General features: G+C 52.4%; 3 long non-coding RNA genes and 1 other non-coding gene across 9 annotated transcripts in view; 2 read left to right on the top strand and 2 right to left on the bottom strand.

The window, feature by feature from the left end:
* LOC144380899 (uncharacterized) overlaps window positions 1-4,971 on the top strand; it is a 5,293-nt gene extending 322 nt beyond the window's left edge. The window contains exon 2 of the long non-coding RNA XR_013445238.1: window positions 234-4,971. This is a non-coding gene — a long non-coding RNA (uncharacterized LOC144380899). The remainder of the gene's footprint in view (window positions 1-233) is intronic.
* LOC118537248 (uncharacterized) overlaps window positions 1-7,278 on the bottom strand; it is a 26,079-nt gene extending 18,801 nt beyond the window's left edge. For 2 of the 5 annotated variants that reach the window (XR_013445234.1, XR_013445232.1), the window contains exons 1-3: window positions 6,255-6,485; window positions 6,012-6,131; window positions 2,706-4,085 (exon numbers count right to left, since the gene is read on the bottom strand). This is a non-coding gene — a long non-coding RNA (uncharacterized LOC118537248). Of the gene's footprint in view, window positions 1-2,705; window positions 4,086-6,011; window positions 6,132-6,254; window positions 6,486-6,514; window positions 6,680-7,165 lie in introns of those variants that run through there. The other 3 variants (XR_004918019.2, XR_013445233.1, XR_013445235.1) reach the window with 2 other exon arrangements.
* LOC118537252 (small Cajal body-specific RNA 16) lies at window positions 5,789-5,975 on the bottom strand. Its single transcript, XR_004918027.2, has one exon.
* LOC118537250 (uncharacterized) lies at window positions 6,672-20,800 on the top strand. 2 transcript variants are annotated; one of them, XR_013445236.1, is made up of 5 exons: window positions 6,672-7,103; window positions 12,339-12,395; window positions 13,162-13,322; window positions 15,848-15,998; window positions 19,178-20,800. It is a non-coding gene; the product is annotated as an uncharacterized LOC118537250 (long non-coding RNA). The 2 variants fall into 2 exon arrangements; XR_013445237.1 differs by having other exon boundaries at window positions 12,316-12,395.

Genomic DNA, 20,800 nt, shown 5'->3' with positions numbered 1-20,800 from the left:
GCGGTCTCTGGCTTCATCTACAAGGTGAAAGGCACCGGGCTGTCCCAGGAACTTATATCCAAATGTCTGTTCCCAGGTCGGTTCCCTGGGGAACACCAGGGTTACGGTTCAACAGAGCCGAGAGGGAGCCTCCCACAGTCGCACAGTCCCTCTGCATAGATCAGGGATCCCCTCAACGGGCAAATTTGTTAGCGCAAGAACAGGAAATACTTCTAATGCCAATACTCTGTTAGCAGGGGGAAACGGTCCTTAAAAGAGGAGAGAAAAATATGAGCTACTGACTCCTACTTGGGAGTAAAAGTCAGACTTTCCCACAAGGCTCTGCAAGACCAGGCGCCCAGGCGCCTCCAACTGTCCTCAGAAAGCCGCCTTGTTCATCACCTCCGCCGCTCCCCCTGCCTTGGATGCGCTTCCAGACTTTCGCGTGACTTCCTCTCTTCCCTTAGGATGTGGGCCCTTTCCTGACCACCCTACCTGAAACTCGCACCCCGCTCCAACCCAGCCCTGTTTTCCTTTCCTCCAGAGCACAGCGCACACTTCTCCCCTTGTCTCGTGACTTCTGGAATGGGAGCTCTCCGAGGGCGGGGGGTTGCTCGTGCCTGGCTCCCCTGCCCAGTCTAGCACGGCCCGCGGCCAGCGCTTAACTCAGCATGGTTTTTTTTTGTTTTCTTTTTGAGATTTTATCTATTTGACAGAGAGAGACACAGCGAGAGAGGGAACACAAGCAGGGGGAGTGGGAGAGGGAGAAGCAGGCTTCCTGCTGAGCAGGGAGCCTGATGCGGGGCTGGATCCTAGGACCCTGGGACCATGACCTGAACCGAAGGCAGATGCTTAACGACTGAGCCACCCAGGCGCCCCTCAATTCAGCATGTTTAATTCATCAGAGAGCGGTCAACGAGGTTCCCTTAGTACTCTACCTAAAACGACACTTTGAGATCATAACTCTCTTTCCGATTCAACAGCACCTTTAGAATGGATGACAATCGGCAGTCTAAACCACACCAGCTCTGTACAGATCTTGTTCCGTGTTGGTGTGTACCTTTCAACAGCAAGTATGAGTGACGTTCTCCCGAGAGATGCTTCTAAACCCTTAACACACTGTCTGGGACCTCAAGTACTGGTATGTGTTGCACGTAAGTCCTTACCGAAGAAAATCTCTCATGCCGACTAGAACTTATCTGGGGAGTGTGGATGGCAAGTTGCATTAGAACATGCTCTTCTCTTCAAGTACAGTGTCCTCTGCCTGGGTGGGGTTCAGCTCGTCCACAACACGATGAACACTTCCCAGGAACTGTGTGCAACGGGGACCTCCTGACAGAGTCCTAACAAGGAGCCCAACCCTTCAGATTAACCTTCTGCAGAACTTTCTGGTGAAATAAAGGCTTGGCTAAATTAAAAAACTAAAATTGGACCAAGTTACAAACAAGAACAGGGTGGCTCATCAGGATTGCGTCCTCTAGTGGACAAAGAGAGAAGTTCAAAACCGTGCCGTGCTGTAACTGTTTTAGTTTGAATTTCATTCTGTTTTCAGCAACTGGCCTTTTAACATTAAAAAAATTACTTCTTACAGACTGTGCATTTCACTATCCACTGCTATTATTAAAAGGCCCAGCTCTTTGAAAACACTGGGCTCCTGCCTACCTCAACCCTCTCTTACATAATCCAGAGGAACAAAACCCACAAATGCTGAAGCCCATCCACGTCATATTGCAGCCTATTTTAGATACGTGTTCTTTCGGGGGAGCAAGCACACCATCGCCGCGCCCAGGCCAGCTGGAACCGAATGACTGAGGAGACAGCTGGGGAATATTCTCAGGTATGGCCTCAGCCAAATGCAATCCCGAGCCCTTCCTGTGGGTTCTGGGCTTCCCTCCCGTCACCGACAGCACCCAGCACACTGCATCAGGGTGCAGGATGGATGGAGGCTGTTGTCTTGGGGTGCGGCCCCAGAGGAAAGGGGCAGAGGTTCAAGGTTAAGCACCCACATTGGAGCAGCATCTGGAGGGGGTAGGGGCTGCCGGGGAAGACTGCAGGATCTCAGCCCACGCCCCCCTCGGCATCAGAGCAGTCTCTCCTCATCCATCCTTCCCATTCTCGGCAGGCTCTCCCGCCCTGAGAGGTCTCAGACCGAGCCGTGTGGATGCACCGGGGACACCCAGGCACCCTCCTCCATTGACGCCGATGCCAAATGAGAACGAGAAAGAGGTACTGCACATCACAAACGACTCTATCAGTATGAAGCACTCCCATGTCATCATGTTCCGTGCTAGAAACACCATGTTCCTGCTCAGGGGGGCCCAGGAGCTAATGCTTCTGGTTAATCTATCGAACCAAAGGCTGAAGCAACTCACTGAGCCAAGTCTGCAGACACAGAGCCCCACGGCGGCTCCTCGACACACACCAAGGCCAGACAAGGCCCTGCCCACAGCCGCTGTGCCCAGATGGACGTTTACACTCAAGAGAAACACCGCAGAGAACAAAGCACTGAGCGGGCTCCAACCTGTTTCTTCCAGAAATACCAATATGTACAATTTCCCCCAGTATATGTATCCGGACACAACATGTTAATTTGGGCAATTATTACACTTTCTCTAAAGACAAGCACGTAGAGGGCAGGGCCCACGCTGAGACTTACGTGCTCTCATGAGAGGCCCAAACGTGAACACGGACAGGGTGAAAAAGCCAAGAGCCTGTAGCAAACCCACCTCAGCTCCCGGTAGCAGGCAGGACCCTCCTGTGGCCAACAGCACCTTGTACCCCAGGACCCGCCGCACAGCAGCGTCCTGGAAACTCGCAGCCAGAGACACCACGAAGTGCCCTAAAAATCCAAGAATGGGCAGCAGCCAGCTCACAGGTCTGAAGTGCTCCAGAGCATGTCACATGATTTGCTGACTCCTCACAAGCGCCCACCTTTGGGAGTCACCGTCATCATGGTCCCCATTTTCCTAAGAAATAGGGAAGTGGCCTGCCTGAGGTCACCCAGCAGGCCAGGGGTGGAGCTGGGATGTGAAAGCCCCACGCTAACCCCTCGGGTGCAGACAGTGTGGGTACGTCTGCCCTTCGGTGCTGACACACGAGCCGCCGTCTCCCGGGGTGGCCATGCCCGCCCTCCACAGCGGCGGTCTCTCGGACTGTGGGTCTGTTACAAAGCCCACCAACGGCCTCCCTGGCAAGGTTTGAAGTTACATTCTTGGCTCTGCAGGCACTCGAGGGCCAGACCCTCCTGGGAGTTGAGCTGGACAAGAGGAGGATTGGGCCAGAGGATGTTAAGTCAAGAGATTCACTAAGTATGTGAAAAACACAGACACAAGCAAGGAGGTCAGGCAGGAACCCTGGGTGTGGCACGACTAGGTCTGAAGGTCCGGATAACCTTTCTAGGCCATGTAAAAACATACGTGTCATACCCTGTCACACGAAGACAGCATGAAATAGAGGAACCACCACTGATGTGGTTTTTCCTTTTCTCACATCAATACGCGGCGAACATTCAAAAGATAGGAAGGCCTGGGAGAACTCTCTGGACGGCCCCCACACGGGGCTAGAGACCCAGGTGAGGAAGCAGAGGTGGGCAGTGCCCGGCAGCTACTGGGAACCAGTTCTGAGGCCAGCAGCCACTTTCCGGGAAATTCTATTCAAAGGGAAGTCTGCACGAGGTGAACACCACCCTGAACGACACCAGCCACCCTCTTCCTCTTAGATCACAGAGACAATGGTCACCTCCCTCCACGTGCCCCCACTGCTCACACTCCCTACAGAGAAGCGCCAGCGGCTCAGTCTCGTCAGCTGGGAACCGTGCTGCCAACCGCACATCTCAGCAGCAGAGGTGACACCGCACACAGGTCCCCGGGACGGAAACCACGAAGCGCATGAAAAAGTCTCCTTGGGGACGGACCCCTTTTATTTATATCCATACAAAACAGGGTCTTAAGCAGGTCAGCATTCAGAAGTTACATGGTTGAGTAAATGAAACCAAAGAAACCCGGAAAGTTCCAAGCCCCCAACAATTACACTTCGGGTACACGGAACCAGGCAGAAAAGAAACCAGCACGCATTCATCCCGCACGCAGATCTTCCCGTGAACTCACCTGCAAAGAAAGTACACTTTTATGTTTTCACTCTACCTTAGCAAGTCTGTTAGCAGCATAAAATACCTTCCAAGATCTAGTAACTACCACCCAGAATACAACATGGAAGGTGCCCTGCAGTGACCCCGCCTCTATGAGCCCCTCCTCCTTCCAGGTCCGCAGACTCCATGGAGGACTGGCCACCTTCTCCGTGGAGGCAACCACAGTGATCTCCTACCTACCCCCTCCCTCTCCGGGCTGTAATCCGCACACCGCCTGGGGCCTTCCTCACAAACCTGCCTGCACGGAAGCCACAATGAAGCCAGCCCTGAAACCCCACACCAGCCTGTGTATTCCTACATCTTCTTCCCTGCTTCCAGCCACATGGTTCTCCAGTTCGGCCCCAACTCACGAGCTGCCCACATCCTCAGGCATTTCCACCCCTCCTGCCCTTTGCCACGTGTCACCAGCTGGAAACAGCCTTTACGTCCTCAGGGGGGTCACATTCCATTAGGTCCTACTGAGTATGTCCCTTCCTGTGGCTCCACAGCACTTACGATGCCCACCTCTCTAGATTCTAGGCACCCCTCCTCCCGCCTTAACACCAGCGACTGCTTTTCCTTCCCCTCCGTCCCCCTCCCCAGCACAGAGAGCATGCTCTGACCACGGCCGGCGCTCTTCCATCTTCCATCCGTGTGCTGATGACGGGAGGGAGCCACTTCACCAGGAGCAGGCTGCCCTCCAGCCAACAACATAAAGGCACTGCTATGTGTGAACTCCTCAGAAAATGGGAGGGTTCTCAAAAAGCAGACTTCCTCTCAGCCTTTACCTGGGAGGGGATGAGGTGCAGGAGATGTAAGAGTCTCTGGGTGGCGTGATTCCAATAAAGGTGCTCCTGGGCCTCCAATACACGCTAGGCCTGCGCTCTCCAACACGGTGGCCACTGGCCACACGTGGTTATTTACATTTAAAGTAAAATGAAAAATCCAGTTCCTCCGTAGCACCAGCCACACTGCCAAGTGCTCAACAGCCACGTGTGGATTGTGGAACTCTAACAAACAGTGCAGATATAGACCATTTCCAACACTGCTGGGAGTTCCACTGGAAGGCACTTTCTGTACATACTGCTGTCTTGAAATTACAGATTTCAGCACATCATCCTCTTGTTTAAAACCCAGAATGACCCCTGCATTCTTAGGGAAGACCAAAATGCTTGCGGGAGCCACAGGTCCTGTGCCGTCTGGCCCTTCTCCACCTTTTCAACTTCACCCCACACCACTTGCTTTTTGGGTTACAATGGTCTTCTTCCAGGTCCTCCACTGGCCGCACTTGCTAGGTCGCTGGACCTTTAGCACAAGCCACCCCCCTGGCCTTCCACAGAACTCCCACTCATCCTTCAGAGTCCAGCTCAAGGATCCCATCCTCAGGAAAGCCTCCATCACGCTCCCCGTAACGTTGCTAACAGGAATGTGCTTTCCTTCAGAGTTTCAGCCTCAGCTTGAATTACACCCTCTTTAGTGCAATCATTTGACCTCATCTCCCCAAGGGGCTTTAGCTCCCTGAGAACAAGGGCCTGGGCTGTCTTGTTCATCTCTGCACCCACTAACATTCAGCACGGTGCCCGGCCCAAGTATCAATCGATATTTATGAGGTCAACCGTTTGCAGATTTTCGGAAGCCACTGCTCCCCGGTCCTAACTCTAAGGGTTTTCTTTTCAGCGCGGGTCCTGTTTGCAGTATTATACATGATCATCAAACTGCTGCTAGAATGTTCACACCTGTTACTGCAAATTCAAACCCCAGGAAAAACTGCTCCCGGGAATTTACTCTAGGTCAGGGTCGGGCTGCCTGGTACAAGGCTGCACCCACACCCGGGCAGGTTCAGCAACACAGGAGCCTTTCCCCAGACCATCGGCCTTAAGAGTCTTCGTCTCGGTGCCTGACGTACCTGGATCCCCCAAACTGAGCGCGCTCTGAGTGCTCTCACCGACCAGGAGGAAATGGCCAACCGCTGCCTGCCCGCTTCTAGTCGCCGAGGGCTGGAAAGTTCTCGTTTTCTGAGGAAACCCTGGGGAAAGAGTCACACAACGTGCTCTAGGAAGAGGAGTCTCATCCGCTATCTACGCGCTCCCCAGACCCCCGCGCTGGCCCCGGCCGCCCGGTCTGGGCGCTCGTCGGGCAGCAGCCGCACCTGCCGCAGCCCCGACCCGGCGTCGGGCCTGAGTTCGGCCCAAGCCCCCTCCGCCTCCCCCGTCCGGGGCCCTGCTGCTCAGGCTGGAGCCGGTGACGGCGCACACCCCCGCGTCACCCCGCGGGCCGCGGTCGACCACCAGCCGGAAGCGAGGAGTCCCCCTCTCTTAGACACGAGGAACCACGCGCCTCTACTCGCTCCCCGCCCCCTGCGCCGAAACCGCTCCGCACACGCACTTCCGGCCGGAAGTGACGACGCACCATAGAGGCGGCAGCCAGAGGGTCGCCCTGGGCTTTGAAACTGGGTCCTCCAAGGTCGTCTTAAAGGGGCCGGAGCCGGCGGGTGCTCGTCCGCGGCGATGGGGCACCTCTTTTCGACGCTAATCCAAGTTTTGGCATGTATCGGTGCTTCATTTCTGTTTGTGACTGAATAACATCCCACGCTAGCAGACAGGGCCTTTAAGGTTATGTTCCAATCAAGAGGACTGCGGAAGTGCCACATGCCCCACTGGGGGCAGATGGTGATTGCTCGAGCTGCCCTGCCTGCCTTCTGCTTTCTTTCCGGCCTCCCCAGCAGAGATGGCCTGAGCAGCCAGGGCGGGGGCTGCATGTCTCCCGAATCTCCTAGGTAGAGCTGGGGCCTGGCCTCCCCAGGCTCCTCGGTCCTCAGTGCCCAGTGCCGGCCTTCCGAGAGCGGAGCCCCCTCTGACCGCAGCCCCGGGGCTGCGGGGGGCTGCGGGGGGCTCGCCCGGAGCCACCTCACGGAGAGGGTGCAGCCCCAGCCTCTGGCACCTGGCCTCCCCTTCCAGGACCCTCAAGGAACATCCTGAAAGAGTGTGGGGTCTTGCAGGTAAAGGTGACAGAAACCCAACGCGACTTATATTAAAAAAGTGGACTTATTCGTTCATGTACCTGATGTGTCCAGGGATGGAGCAGCTGCAGGGGCTCAGGAACCCCACACGGATGGGGTCAGGCCTCTGGAACTCCAGCTCCCCTCCGTCCTCTCCTCTCTAGCTGGTGTAGGGAGGGTGGGGTGAGGAGCGGCACAGAGTGGACAGTTCCCAAAGGAAGTCATCTGCGTGGGTGAGGCCAGAGGGACAGTGGTATAGTGGGTCTGGGATGAAAAGCACAATTGCTCCCATTGCTGTGCATGCCCTAGTCCCTGGACCCTGTGAATGTGTCACCTCACAGGGCAGAAGGGACTTTGCAGATGAGATGAAGCTAGGAACCCTGGGATGGGGAGATTGTCCTGGACTGTCCAGGTGGGCCCAATGTCATCACAAGGGTCCTTGTAAGACGGAAGCAGGAGAGTGAGAGACAGAGAGGAGACTTGACCCTGGAAGCTGCTGAACTTGAAGGTGGGGAAAGGGGGCCATGAGCCAAGGAATGCAGTGCCCTCTAGAAGCTGGAAAGAGCAAGGAAAGTCTTCTCCCTGGAGCCTCCAGCAAGAGTCAGCCCTGCAGACACCTTGATTTGTCACATTGGCTACAAGGGAGTTTGCAAAGTACAGCCTTTTAACTAGGTGCTCCTGTTGCCGGAGGGACAGGGGCGGGGACTCTGGCCTCTGCCTCCGGTGCTGTGCATGGTGTTTGGAGGCTCAAGGATGAAAGGGCCAGGTGACAGCTGGTGCTCAGGAAGCAATCCTTGGGGAAATGGCAGATGCACTTCTCTGTGTCTTTCTTTTCAAAATGTCCCCTCCGAATGCCGGGCACATTTATACCTGTAACAGGAACTCTGCAGATTGGCAGGGATTCACTGATTTGCGAGACCCGCTGTCACTTTGATGTGTAACAAACAACCTCTTCGCCCGTAGTGGCACATCTTACAAGAGTCCGATGGAGGGGTAGAAACAATGCCTGGGCTTGGAGTGCTGCCTAGTGGTTCGCGGAGTGCCTCCCGCTCATCTTAATGAGGACTCTATTGCTCTTCAGTCTAGTGGCTCAGAGAGGCCAAGGAGGACCTGGCTAAGCCCTGTCACCACTCTGAGTGGCTCTCGGTGTCCTTGCTCAGAGGCCAAGGGACTGGAGCAAGCCCGGGGTTCAGCAGACAAGAGCTGTCTTCTGTACCCACCTTAGGAGACTTCCCTTTGGGGCCCAGGGAGTCATGGGTATTGTTTGCCTTTGAACCTGACACCCCCCTCCCCCGCACACCCCCTTTCTGAGGAGGCCGGCATCCTGCCCTGGCTTTGCAGCTCTTCTCAGGCTGAAAACATGTTCTGGAGGCTGAGAGCAGATTTGCTCTGTGAAAGGAGCCAGTGGGAGGTGGGGCCCCCCTGTGTGCCCAGATTTATGCCCTTGCCTAGCAGATAAGGGCAGCCCCACAGCCCACCCATCTTGGGGTTACATGTTTTCCTGCAGCAGCTGGTGCATTAGTTTTAAACCTTTTTATTTAGCCGGGCACTCCAAGGGCTTCTGATGACTGTCGCTCTGCGGGGCCGCCGGAACCAATTTCCTGAGGGTGATAGATTTCTTCTCATTTGCTGCTCTCAAGCTGTGGGTTCCTTCTGGGTGTTGGAGGAAAACATTTTCAAAAGATACCATCTTCCTGGACCATCCCCCAGGGTGGGGATGGAAGGGGGTTGTCCTGGGCTGCCCCCACTTGGTGTTTTCTGCACAAAAGTAGGCAAGTTTCAGGACACCCCCCGCCCCCCCAGAGGCACCATGGAAACCAGGCTGGGCCTGGGAGGGAGAGGAGAGGAGAGGAGAGGAGGGATGGGGAAGAGCTGGGGAGGAGGGAGGGAAGGAGAGGAGCGGGAGGGGTAAGTGGAGAGTGGGAGGGGAGGAGAGTGGAGCCGGCCAACTGCTCTTGCTTGGATGTCTTCAGAGTAGCAGTTCTTAACTTTGGAAGCACATCAGAATCACCTAGGAGCTTTAAAGAGCCTGACACCAGGGACTTCCCCTGCATCCCCCTCCCCCCCGAAATACTGATTTTATGGGTCTGGGGTGTGGCCTGGGAATCAAGATGTTTAAAAGCTCCCCTTTCACGGGGTTGCCTGGGTGGCTCAGTTGTTAAGCATCTGCCTTCGGCTCAAGTCATGATCACAGGGTCCTGGGATAGAGCCCCGCATCGGGCTCCCTGCTCCTCCCTCTCCCTCTGCCTGCCACTCCCCCTGCTTGTGCTCGAACTCTCTCTCTCTGTCAAATAAATAAGTAAAATCTTAAAAAAATAAAAAGTAAAAGCTCCTGGGTCATTCTACTGTGCTAGATTGAGGTGCTCTAAGGTGGTCTTGCAGGTGTGAACGGACCGACGTAGTCTCCTGCGCAGAGGGATTGTCCCCTTGAAAATGGGCAGAAGGATATGAGCACACTTTCAATAGGGTGTGGGCATAGCCCCCTCCCCAGGGCTCGCCTGGCTCTGGAGGAGGGTGTACACGAGGCTACTTTACAGCTCCGAATGGGGGGGGGTGTTAAGTTGTAGAAAACCGAAATAATTTTTGTCCATAACAATGCAAATGGATTTTGTCCCCCAAAGATACAACTGGTGTCTGTCCTCAGGAGAAAATGATGTCAAACATTCTGTGTTAATGCCCCGTAGGACACTCAGCAGTGTGGCATCGATTAGCAAACCCATTCTAGCATCCCTGATTGCCTACATACGTGGCTGATTTTCCCATTCTCTTTTCAGCTGGTCTTAACGTCTTCTTGGTTTCCTCATTAATTAGCAAGTTGGAAAAATTACTTCTACATAGTCATTTTATATGTGATACTCATGTTTTTAACTTTTTTTTGAAATTATAACTTAGCCCCCCTCAGAGAGAGTGGGGTACCCCTCCTTCCTCTCCCTCAGCACCTTACCCGCCACCCCACTATGGCTCCATCCTATTACATGGTCTGTTTCTACCTGCTTGTCTCCCCGACTGCATCGGGCCCACGAGGTCCTGCATTTTGCCCTGCTGGTCAGATCCTATGATATTTGTATACCCTGCACCTGGCACAGTGTCGAGTGAAAGGTGGGCACTATGTGCACTCAGTATGTTCAGTACAAGGTTGAACAGGAGTGGGGCCATCTTTGTCTTCCCAAGGGCTTTTTTTTTTTTAAGATTTTTTTAAAAGTAATCTCTACACCCAACATGGGGCTCAAGCTCACAACCCCGAGATGAACAGTGCATGCTCCACCAAAGAGCGAGCCAGGTGCCCCTTCCCTGGGGCTTTATTACAATTCTTCGCAAAATGTCACTATTAAATATATTAATGGTAGGCTTTTGATGAATCCTGTTTATCAGGTAGGAAGGTTACTTTTTTTTTAGATTTTATTTATTTGAGAGAGAGAGAGAGCATAAAAGGGGGAGGGGCAGAGGGAGAGGAAGAAGCAGACCCACCCCCCCACCCCGCCCCGTAAGCAGGGAGCCCACCTACCGCAGGGTTCAATCCCAGGACCTTGGGATCATCACCTGATCCCAAGTCAGATGCTCAACTGACTAGATCACCCTGGTGCCCTGGAAAGTTATTCTTTTTCTTAAATTTTTAAAAAGATTTTATTTATTTATTTGACAGAAAGAGACACAGAGAGGGAACACAAGCAGGGGGAGTGGGAGAGGGAGAAGCAGGCTTCCTGCAGAGCAGGGAGCCTGATGCGGAGTTCGATGCGGGGCTCGATGCGGGACTCGATGCGGGACTCCATCCCAGGACCCTGGGATCATGACCTGAGCCAAAGGCAGACGCTTAATGACTGAGCCACCCAGGTGCCCCGGAAAGTTACTTTTTAATTCTAGTTTGTTAAGAGTGTTTTAAACTCAAGAGTGACTATGATTTGTATTGGGTGTTTTTTCTCAGACCATTAAGATGGTCACATAGTTGTTCTCTTTTAACCTGAATGGCACTAAGAGAGTTTGTGATCTTATTGTTTTTACATGCCTGGAATAAAACACAACCAATTTTGTTTGATGTCCACAAAGTTAAATTTGCCATTATTTAATTTCCGTATCTTGCACATGCCTTCAGAAGGGAGCTGGGTCTTTACTTTTCCTTCTCCTGATGGCCTTTGTTTGGTTTTGGCTTTAGATTGGGTGGTGCTGCTCCTGTTCCCTCCCCCTTTTTCTTCTGAAACAAGTACTATGTGTTCATTTTTTTTTAAAGTAAACTCTATGCCCAACGTGGGTCTTGAACCCCAAACTCAGAGTCGCATGCTCCACCAACAGAGCCAGCCAGGTGCCCCTGAAACAAGTATTTTTTTCCTTGGTGTTTGAGGAGTGGGAAGCAGAGAGACTGTGAATACAGATTCAATTTCTTTAATGTTAATTGTTTATTCAAGTTTTCCTTAAGTCAATTTTGGTAATTTACATTTCTTTAGAAAATTCTCCATTTCATCTACATTTTCAAATGTGTTGACATAGAGTTGTTCATAGTATTCATGTATTATTTTAAAAATCTACTAAGTCTGGAGTTAGGTCCCGCTTTCTATTCCTGATACTGTTTGTCTTTTTTCTTGCTTCAGTTGGCTACAGTTTTCTTTTTTTTTTTTAAAGATTTTATTTATTTATTGAGAGAGGGAGAGAGCGCATGGGGGCACGCACAAGCAGGGGAGCGGCAGAGGGACAGGGAGGGGGAGAAGCAGGCTCCCCGCTGAGTAAGGAACCCTAAGTGGGACTTGATCCCAGGACTCTGGGATCATGACCTGAGCCGAAGGCAGGCGCTTAACCGACTGAGCCACCCAGGCGCTCCTGAGATACCGGTTTTGAAGCAAAAAGAAAGTTTTGTCATCAGAAGGGCAGCTGGACAAAGAGAAGGCAGGGGATCATTCCCAAAGCTGCCTTGCCTGCTGAGTCTAGGGCAGCTTATATACATGAGAGGTGGGTAAGGGGGCTCTTGAAACCTTGAGGGAGGGGGTTCTAGAAACAATCTTCTGGACAATGAGGCACCATTTGGGACCTGGTATGATCAAATACGTCAAGACAAATGTCACCTTCTGGCCCCCATTAGGTTTCTACAACCAGTGGGTAAACAGGGAGTAGGGGTAAAAAGGCAAAGTTAATAATTGATCATGCATGAGGTTAAGAGGTTCATAAAATATAATTAAGTAGAGAACGTGGAGCTAAGTTAATAATGCAACTAATACCACTATAGTTCTGCTTATGTTTTCAAAACAGGTCCAGGAGCGAAGCGTCTGGCCTGAGGGATAGATATGAACAGACAAGGCAAGAGCAGTTAAGTGGTAAAGGTCGAATCTAGATGGTAGATCTGTGCATGTTCACTGTCAATGTTTTCAGCTCTACTGTATATTTGAAAATGTTCATAACAGAATGTAGGGGGGAAAGGGTAGGAAATAGCTAGGGGGAAAGCCCCCTGGGTGTGGATCCCAAAGCCTCACTCTTACCCAATGAGGCTCATCGTAGTAATAAATGGAGCGGGACAACCTGGGGGGTTGATTTGGCTGCTGCTGACATGTAGTGAGTGAGTCAGAGCTGCTGGGAGCTCATCATTGGGAGGACAGGCTTTTAATTTTGCAAAACAATTTTGCAGCAGCATAAATTGCCTCAATCTTGTCCACTTGGAGGTAAAGTGTTTTAACCTAATGTTTTGGGAGGCTGTGTCATAAATGGAAAACACTGGTCTGGACTCTGGCAAATCCAATTTTCAACCTTGGGCTCTATTACCCATGAGCAGGGCTGCCTCAGGCCAGTCACTGAGCCTTTCTGTTTCAGTCTGTTCCCTCGGGTGTCGTGTGGGCATAGTTAGGTCTCCCTCACAATGTAGAGTTAATGGGAACCCTGATCGTAAACCTGCTGTGCTTGGCACAGATGAGTTCCCAGTAAGTGGTAGTTTTTATTCCTCTACATATGGAAGTAAAGACCTTGCCCCAGAGTATTTTATTTTATCGGGACCACGATTCGGAAGGACAGCATATGTAGGGATTTGAGCCCTGAAGACATGTCATCAAGCCCAGTATTTCTGACATGTGGCTATTCGCAGATCCTCTCCGTCCACCGCTTCCTGGCATCTTCGATTTTCAGTGGAGCTTGACAAGAAAATCAGCTCTGTCTCCCAGGGTTCCACAACATGTCAGCGTCGCTCTATTATTTGCTACATTTCTTTTCTCCCGGTGTCTTTCTTTCAAAACAGCAGCTACAAGAGTGAGTAGCATGTACATGTTTTATAAATTCTTTCTGTCTCCTGTCGATTGCTTGGCAAGCGTCCGATTCCACGATGACAAAGAGAACAAGCCGCGGGCCGCGGGGGTGCTCACCACGCGGGTGTAATGCCCGGGTGCCTGTTCATCATCCTCTCCCACGCTGCTCCCAGCCCCGCCGCTCAGCGCATCCAACACTTCATGGCTCCCGACTTCCGCCCGGCCTCATCTGTCACAACCAGCAGGCTCGGGACTGGGTCTGCTCCTTCCTGCTTTAGTGAAAAATGGGCAGGGGAACGGGGGGGGGGGGGGTGTCGTAGAGTTCCCTTCTCCTTTTTTTCCCCTCTCCTGTGTAAGGGCTTCTAGACACACATGACTTATTTATATTCTGACTCTGAAAGCAGTTTGTTCTGGAGGATGCCTGCTGGGGAAGTGAAATGAATGGGTCTTTGGAATTTTTCGACCTCCCGTGGGCATGGCTATTCAGTTACCCACAATGGCATTCCTGAAGAACCGAGTGCTCTTGCCAGCTCAGGCCCCAGGCTTTCCAGCGGCCCCAGAAGCCATTCTGCTCCGCTCCGTCTCCAGGCGCTGGCCAGTTGTGTGGCTCCTTGAGACGGTGCCTAGTGGTGCTCAGGAATAACCCTTGCGGTGGAGAGCGATGGGAAAATCGTCCTGCATTCTTTTCCCCACTCTTTTTCTCTTTATTGCACCTATGACGGATTGCCCAGGATAAGAGTCAGTGAGGCAGGACGAACAAACACATGCTTTTGAGGCAGAGGGTCCTGAGTTCAAATCCTAGGTCCCCACCTGTGGTCGATGAATGAGATCTTGGCTCCCAACTCTCCACTCACTCCCTGTATCAGATTTAGGCCCTGCTGCCCTTTGGCGTGTGAGTCTGGACTACCTCCTGCTGGAATGGGCACGGCCTGTGGCTGTGGGGGAAGGGACCACGTGGCCCCAGGCAGGGCCTTCAGTGAGTCCTGTGTTTCTGATGTGGGAGACAAAGGTAGAAGGAAATGTAGATAAAATGAGATGTCCTTACAACCTGCAGCCCATTGACAAATACTTGAGGCCGGCAGAGTATAATGTTCCTCCAGGAAGCTCCCAACTGTTTTATTTTTTTAAAAGATTTTATTTATTTATTTGACAGAGATAGAGAGAGAGCACAAGCTGGGGGAGCGGCAGGCAGAGGGAGGAGGAGAAGCAGACTCCCTGCTCAGCAGGGAGCCCAATGCGGGGGCTCAATCCCAGGACCCTGAGCCAAGGCAGAAGCTTAACTGACTGAGCCACCCGGGCGCCCCCCCCCAAGCGTTTTAATATTAATGCCTTGCTAGAGGGAAAAACAACCTTAGCTTGACAGTAGCCAGACCTCCAGGATCCTGTGAGTCTTCTTTAGCAGATAAAAGTCCTTTTGAAACTTCCCTTTGTCTTGATTTCCCCCCAACCCCAAAGTATATATTCAGTGGCCCGTCACAATCCCGGGGCAGCACGCCCCAGTAGCTCGTTCTGCCCACGGATCCTGTCCACCTGCTTTAATAAAACCACCTTTTTTGCACCAAAGACATCTCAAGAATTCTTCCTTGGCTGTGACTCCGGACCTCACCAACGTTCCAAAACATCATTTCCACTGTACTTCCTCCACCCACCGTGAGACGGACACGTGCCCTGGGTCCTCCTGGCCCCAGGCAGGTGCAGATGGAGCTCCCCCCACAAACCCAGCCTGCAGCCCGGAAATAGCCGTCGCAGACCCAGAGAACTGGGAGTGAGAAAAATCAATGTTGGCAGGGTTTGGCTAACTTCTTCTTTAAAGGACCGGCTACTAATTATTTTAGGCTGTGAAGGCCAGATGGTCTCTGTTCCAACTCCTCAACTCCGACGGTGTAGGACAAAGCAGCCATAGACAATCCATACACAGATGAGCGTGGCTTTGTCTAATAACATTTTCTTTATGGACATCGACATTTGGAGTATACACAAATCTCTCATGTCACAAAATAGTCCTCTTGTGAATTTTTATTTGACCATTTAAAATGTAAAAACCATTCTTGGCTAGTGGGCCTTAGGGAAATAGGTGTTGGACTGGATCTGGCTCACTGGCCATGGTTTGCCTACCCACCCCCCTGCCCCCAGCGTCATTGAGATTCATAAGATTTCTTTGTTACACAGAGAAACAGATTAATGCACCGTTCTGATCATGCAATCTTGGACAAAACACACTCCCTAAATCTCAACTTTTTCATTATAAGATGGAGGCAAAAGTAGAATATTTCTCTTAGAGTAAATGAAATAATGTATGGGAATTGCTTCATTATAAGTGTTTAATCTATTGTGATTTTATTCTATGTTCCAGTTGGTGGGCGGGGGGCGCCAAGTGAGGGAGTGTTTCCCTCCCCAGCAAACCACACAGTGGGGCTCCAGGGGATAATTCTCAGCATTGACAGGGTCTGTGAGGAGAGGCCATGGGGGATGGGCTTCTAGCTGGGGGCTTGCTGGGCTCTAATCTTCCCCGTTCTGCCCTCTGGACAGACCCGGGCGTGAAGAAGGCGTCCCCGGGAGAGCCCGGCCTGGGTCCTTTGGAGTGTGGTGTGCATGCAAACATAGGAACTGCTGTCCACTTCCCACCTGGAGCATTCCCAGGACAGGACTCTGGCTGGAGCAGCTGGTGATGACTGGGCAGGTAGGGACTGGGATGCCTTTGCCAGAAAGAAAGGACAGGGGGTCCCGCAACCCACATCTTCCCAGGACACAGGAAGCATTGCGGAGCACCTCACTGACTCCTGTGGGTCCTTGTGAATGATCGTGACACTGAGGACAGGCAGCAATTGTGAATCGCCCAGGGATGCCCCACAAAGGGTTAAGGGCCCAGACCATTGGCACGGCCTGGGGGACATAGGTGTCTTTTTGGAGGGTGTTCTCAGCCATGGGGCTGTCTAGCTCGAGTCTGAACATCACCCTAGGGAAGTCGGAGGGGGATGGGCCTGCCACCTCCATGGAGACCACCTCCAGGGCAGGAGCTCCCTGGGGGGCAGATGGAACCGGACCAAGTCAGAGAGCCAAGCCTCCAGCCCTTCCCACACCTGTCTCAGGCCACAGCTGCGCTTGGGTGGGGGGATGGGACCGAGGACTCAGAACTACACTGAGGTCATGGTTTGAACCAGAGGGAATTTCTAATAACTGAAAGGGACCAGAAAGCAGGGGGTGAAATGTCAGCAGGAGATGGAAGGCGGAATTTGACAGAGTATGGCTGATGGCATTGATTAGAGAACATGTAAAACCATTTTATGTTTTTATGTTTATATCCCCGAGGCTGAGACCGCTCCATAAACCAGTTACACATTTGATTACAATCCTCACGGTCTCCCTCCACCCCGTCTCCCCACTCCCTGACAGTGGGGAAAATGTTGCACACTGGTTTCTGCCTCTTGCTGGAGGAGGGAAGGAGAGGGAGAGAAGGGAGAGAGAAGCACAGGGGGGTGGCTATTTGCCAGGACACACCTGGGCCCAGCACGTGCTACTTATTACCATCTCCCCTGAGCTGGTGAGTGTGGTTCCCTGACCGCCCACGGGATTTTACTCCAGGTTATGACCTACGTGGGTGATAAAAACGTGGAAACACAGCTCAAAAGACAGTTTACGCTTCTGAGCCCAAATGAACCAAACGTTTGTTTTCTCTCTGGGTCCCTTTCCCTCCTTGTCCCCTTAAAAATTCCCATGCATGATCTGAGACCCAGTTTCAACCACGTCTTTGTGTTAATTGTATTCCTCAATTTGTTGACTTGGATTTATGCCCTACACACTTGGAAAACTTTTGCAACTTCCAAAACCTAAAAACATCCATGTAGGTATTTTTCTTGTACTTTGATGGTTTCCTTTTCCTCATTGAGATCGATGATCCAGCGGGAATTAACCTGGGTATAAGGATGGAGACAAGAAGCAAGATTCTTTTTTTTTTTTTTAAGATTTTATTTATTTGACAGAGAGAAGGACAGCCAGAGAGGGAACACAAGCAGGGGGAGTGGGAGAGGGAGAAGCAGGCCCCCCGCGGAGCAGGGAGCCCGATGTGGGGCTCGATCCCAGGACCCTGGGATCATGACTTGAGCCGAAGGCAGACGCTCAATGACTGAGCCACCCAGGCGCCCCAAGAAGCAAGATTCTGAGACAAATCTGCGTTCCCCAGAATCACCTAATGTGGCCGTTCTCCTGTCGCATGCGACAGGTAGTATTTGCACGGCTGACACGCCCCTGGGAGCTTGTGCAGGGCTAACGAGACGCAGGGCATGCAGAGAGAGGCCAGGACAGAGTAGGCGGGAGGGCAGCGGTCTCCAAGGCAAGCGGCAGAAAGAGAAGAGCAGGTGTAAAGACATGACCCAAGGGGCACTGGCAAGGCTAGGAAGTGGCAGCAGGAAGGACGGCCCTCACGATGACAGACAGGTTGGAGAGCTAACGGAAGAAGGGAGAAGGTTAGTGTCGTTGGCAGAGTCTGGCCAAATATCATGCAGGACAGCCTGACTGTTGGAACTGTTTCTGCTGCAGCCAGGAGCAGTGTTTTGGGGGCAGCTCGTTGCAGAAGCAGGAGCGTGGGCTTTGGGGTCTGACATCCTGCCTCGGGCTTAGTCTAGCTGAGTCACCTTGACCTGGTTAACTACCCTCCTGCAGAAGCCTTCATTTCCTCCTTTATGAACTGGAAACAAGGCCTGTCCCTGGGGTTGTTCCAAGGATTAGATGAGAATTCTGTGAGCTCCCAGGACGGTGCCCGGTGCCAGGGAGAGGACAACATGCTAGTTCATTTTTCTTCCCTCCCTTTTCTTTTGAATTCCACAAGAGAGAAGCTGGGCCTGGGAACCCAAGGATACATTATCTCTTCAGGTAAAAAAGGTTAAAAGGCATTGTGGGTGGGTTGCTTTGGGGGCCAGAGACGGTATGGCAAGATTGTGGATGTGGGTGTTACAGAGCAGGGATTCTCTATCACGCCCACCCCGGAGGGGAACAGAGCCCCAATGGCACCCGCGTGGCCCTTCCCAGGGTGCCATGTCTACCCGTGTGTCTGTCTGCCTGGAGGAAAGAATAATGGGGTCAGGACCGTGGGGACGTTAGGAACCAACTTGGCACCAGTTGGTTGGAACAAAATAATTTCCACGTGGACCCATCTCCTGATTGTAAAATAGACACACGGCAGGGGCGGGGGGCAGCACCTGCCTGGCTCAGTCCGAGGAGCATGCAACTCCTGATCTCGGGGTCCTGAGTTCGAGCCCCACGTTGGGTGTAGAGATTACTAAAAATAAATTAAAATTTAAATTAAAAAATGGGGTTCCTGGGTGGTACAGTCAGTTGAGTGTCTGACTCTTGGTTTTGGCTCAGGTCATGATCTCAGGGTTGTGAGATCTAGCCCCGTGTCTGGCTCCACGCTCGGCGGGGAGTCTGCTTGAGGTTCTCTCTCTCCCTCTGTCCTCTGCCCACCTCCCCACTCAAATAAATAAATCTTTAAAATAAAATAAAATAAAATAGACACACCAGCAAAGCGGATTTGTAAAGGTTTATGAGTGAGCTGGGTTTACTGGAGCATCTCCTCAGCTCTCGAGAGTGTCGCTCGCTATAAACTATGAATCTGAATCACCAAGAGCAGATATGAATGGCCCTGTAGGTGTCGAAGAGCCAGGTCTTGAAATCATCTCGGAAAGCTATAAGAACATTAGTCACCTCTCATGTTTCGTGGTTACGGCCAGAGAGACAGAGACAGAGAGAGACAGAGAGGGAGGAAAAGAGAGACAGACAGATGGGGTGTGTGAGGGGAGAGAGAGAATGCGTGCCCTAAGGAAGGACTCTCAAGATAATAAAGTCCAATTCTTGTCCCTCTAGGGTTCTCATTTCTCAAGCTGCCACGGATGTCAGGGGGTGTCGGCACTCACGTGCAAACACAGTAATCCTGCGGCGCCTGTGCCCAGCGCCAACCTGAGTATGGTCACGGGTCACCCATTTGTGCTGACCGGCTTCCTGCCACACGCCGTCTTCAGTCACGGTTGGAGGGAGCAGCATGTTCAAACCCACAGCCCCGTACGTGGACCTCTCTCCTTCCTGCTGGAAATGCCCCTGCAGACAGAAGGCGGTGGGACCAGGGAGCAGAGAGTAAGTCCAGATATAGTCTCTCTGCATAAGTGCCCTGACCGAAGGTTCTTTGAGCAATGATGCTGGGCGATCATGTGACGCGGGTGGACCGAGGGACCACCTGCTGGAGGCAGAGGGAAGAGGTGTTGGCCACGGAGACCTCATGCGCTGCCGTGGTTCCGCAGCGGCCACTCGAGACACACTTCTAATCCACTGGTGACGCCTTGCTGACGGGTCACCAAGTGTCATCAGTGTAAATGTTTTGGTCTACTGTCTGTTCACCCCACAGAGCTTGGGTTCCACGAGTGTGGGGGAGGATTTGTTTTAAATTATTATATCCTCAGTAATTAGAGCGGGGCACCGAGTGGTACCGAAGATATTTTGGGGAATGAATGAAGAAAGGAATCGGCAGGGAAGAGAGTGAATGCTCCTGAAGGTATCACAAGACACTGTTACCGGGACACGTTTACTCCACGGGCGCCAGAGTTTGAGAATCACGCCCCCATGGACCATGGCCCATTTGGGCACCTTTCCTTAATCAGCCCCAGCGGCTTGGGTGGTCTCCGAGGTCCCCCCAGGCTCAGCCGTCCCAAGGCTGCCTGCCTCCTCCATCACCCCTCAAGTTGTTTTGGAAATCTCCTTTATTTCGTTTTCAGGGCAGAGATGAAGACGGACAGGAAAGCTTAGCCTCCAGGCCCTCCGATTTGCTTAACTGGGTTCAAAGGAAAAGGCACTTCTCCAGTGGAGTGCTAAGGCTGGCTTGCAATTGCGTTGGTGACGGGTAAATGAAAACACTAAAGCAGCCCTTGGTGTTGAGAAAGCCCACGGGATCTGAGGGGGGAGTGGGGTACACGCTTGTGGATAAAACACACTTCCCCACCCCTCGGCCCCTCGGCTTTCGGAGGCGGGAGGCGCGGGGACAGGGTGGCAGTCCCCGTGCTGCCCACCTGCTTCCTGTCCACGTGGATCCCCCGCCCCAGCTCGGCCTGGTGGGCCGGGAGGGGGGTTTATCAGGGCAAAACACTCCAGCCGTTGGCGTGTTTTATGGGCTCCCAAACCGTAGCAAGTGGAAGAATGTTCTTCCCCGACGCTTCCCTCAGGAGAGAGAGAGAGAGAGAAAATGAGGTTGGGAGAGAGGAAAGGCTTTTTTTTTTTTTTTCTTCCAAAAATTGGAACCTCACTTCAGATGAAAATAATGCATCTTGAAGGTGGTGATAAGATAGAGGTGAAAATTGCCCTGATGTGTTTAAGACAACGCCTCCCGCTTCTCTCCTGGCGCCCCTGTCGAGTGGAGTGGAGACGGTGTGCTCTGCTGATTGAGAAAACCCTGAGTCGGCAACATAAGCTGTCTTTAAAACATGGTCTCTGAGAACATTA

The sequence above is a fragment of the Halichoerus grypus genome, chromosome 2, assembly GCF_964656455.1.
Source record: "Halichoerus grypus chromosome 2, mHalGry1.hap1.1, whole genome shotgun sequence".
In the NCBI taxonomy this organism is placed as follows: Eukaryota; Metazoa; Chordata; class Mammalia; order Carnivora; family Phocidae; genus Halichoerus; species Halichoerus grypus.
The sequence above is the reverse complement of the archived record's forward strand: the minus strand, read 5'-3'. Positions and strand labels throughout refer to the sequence as shown.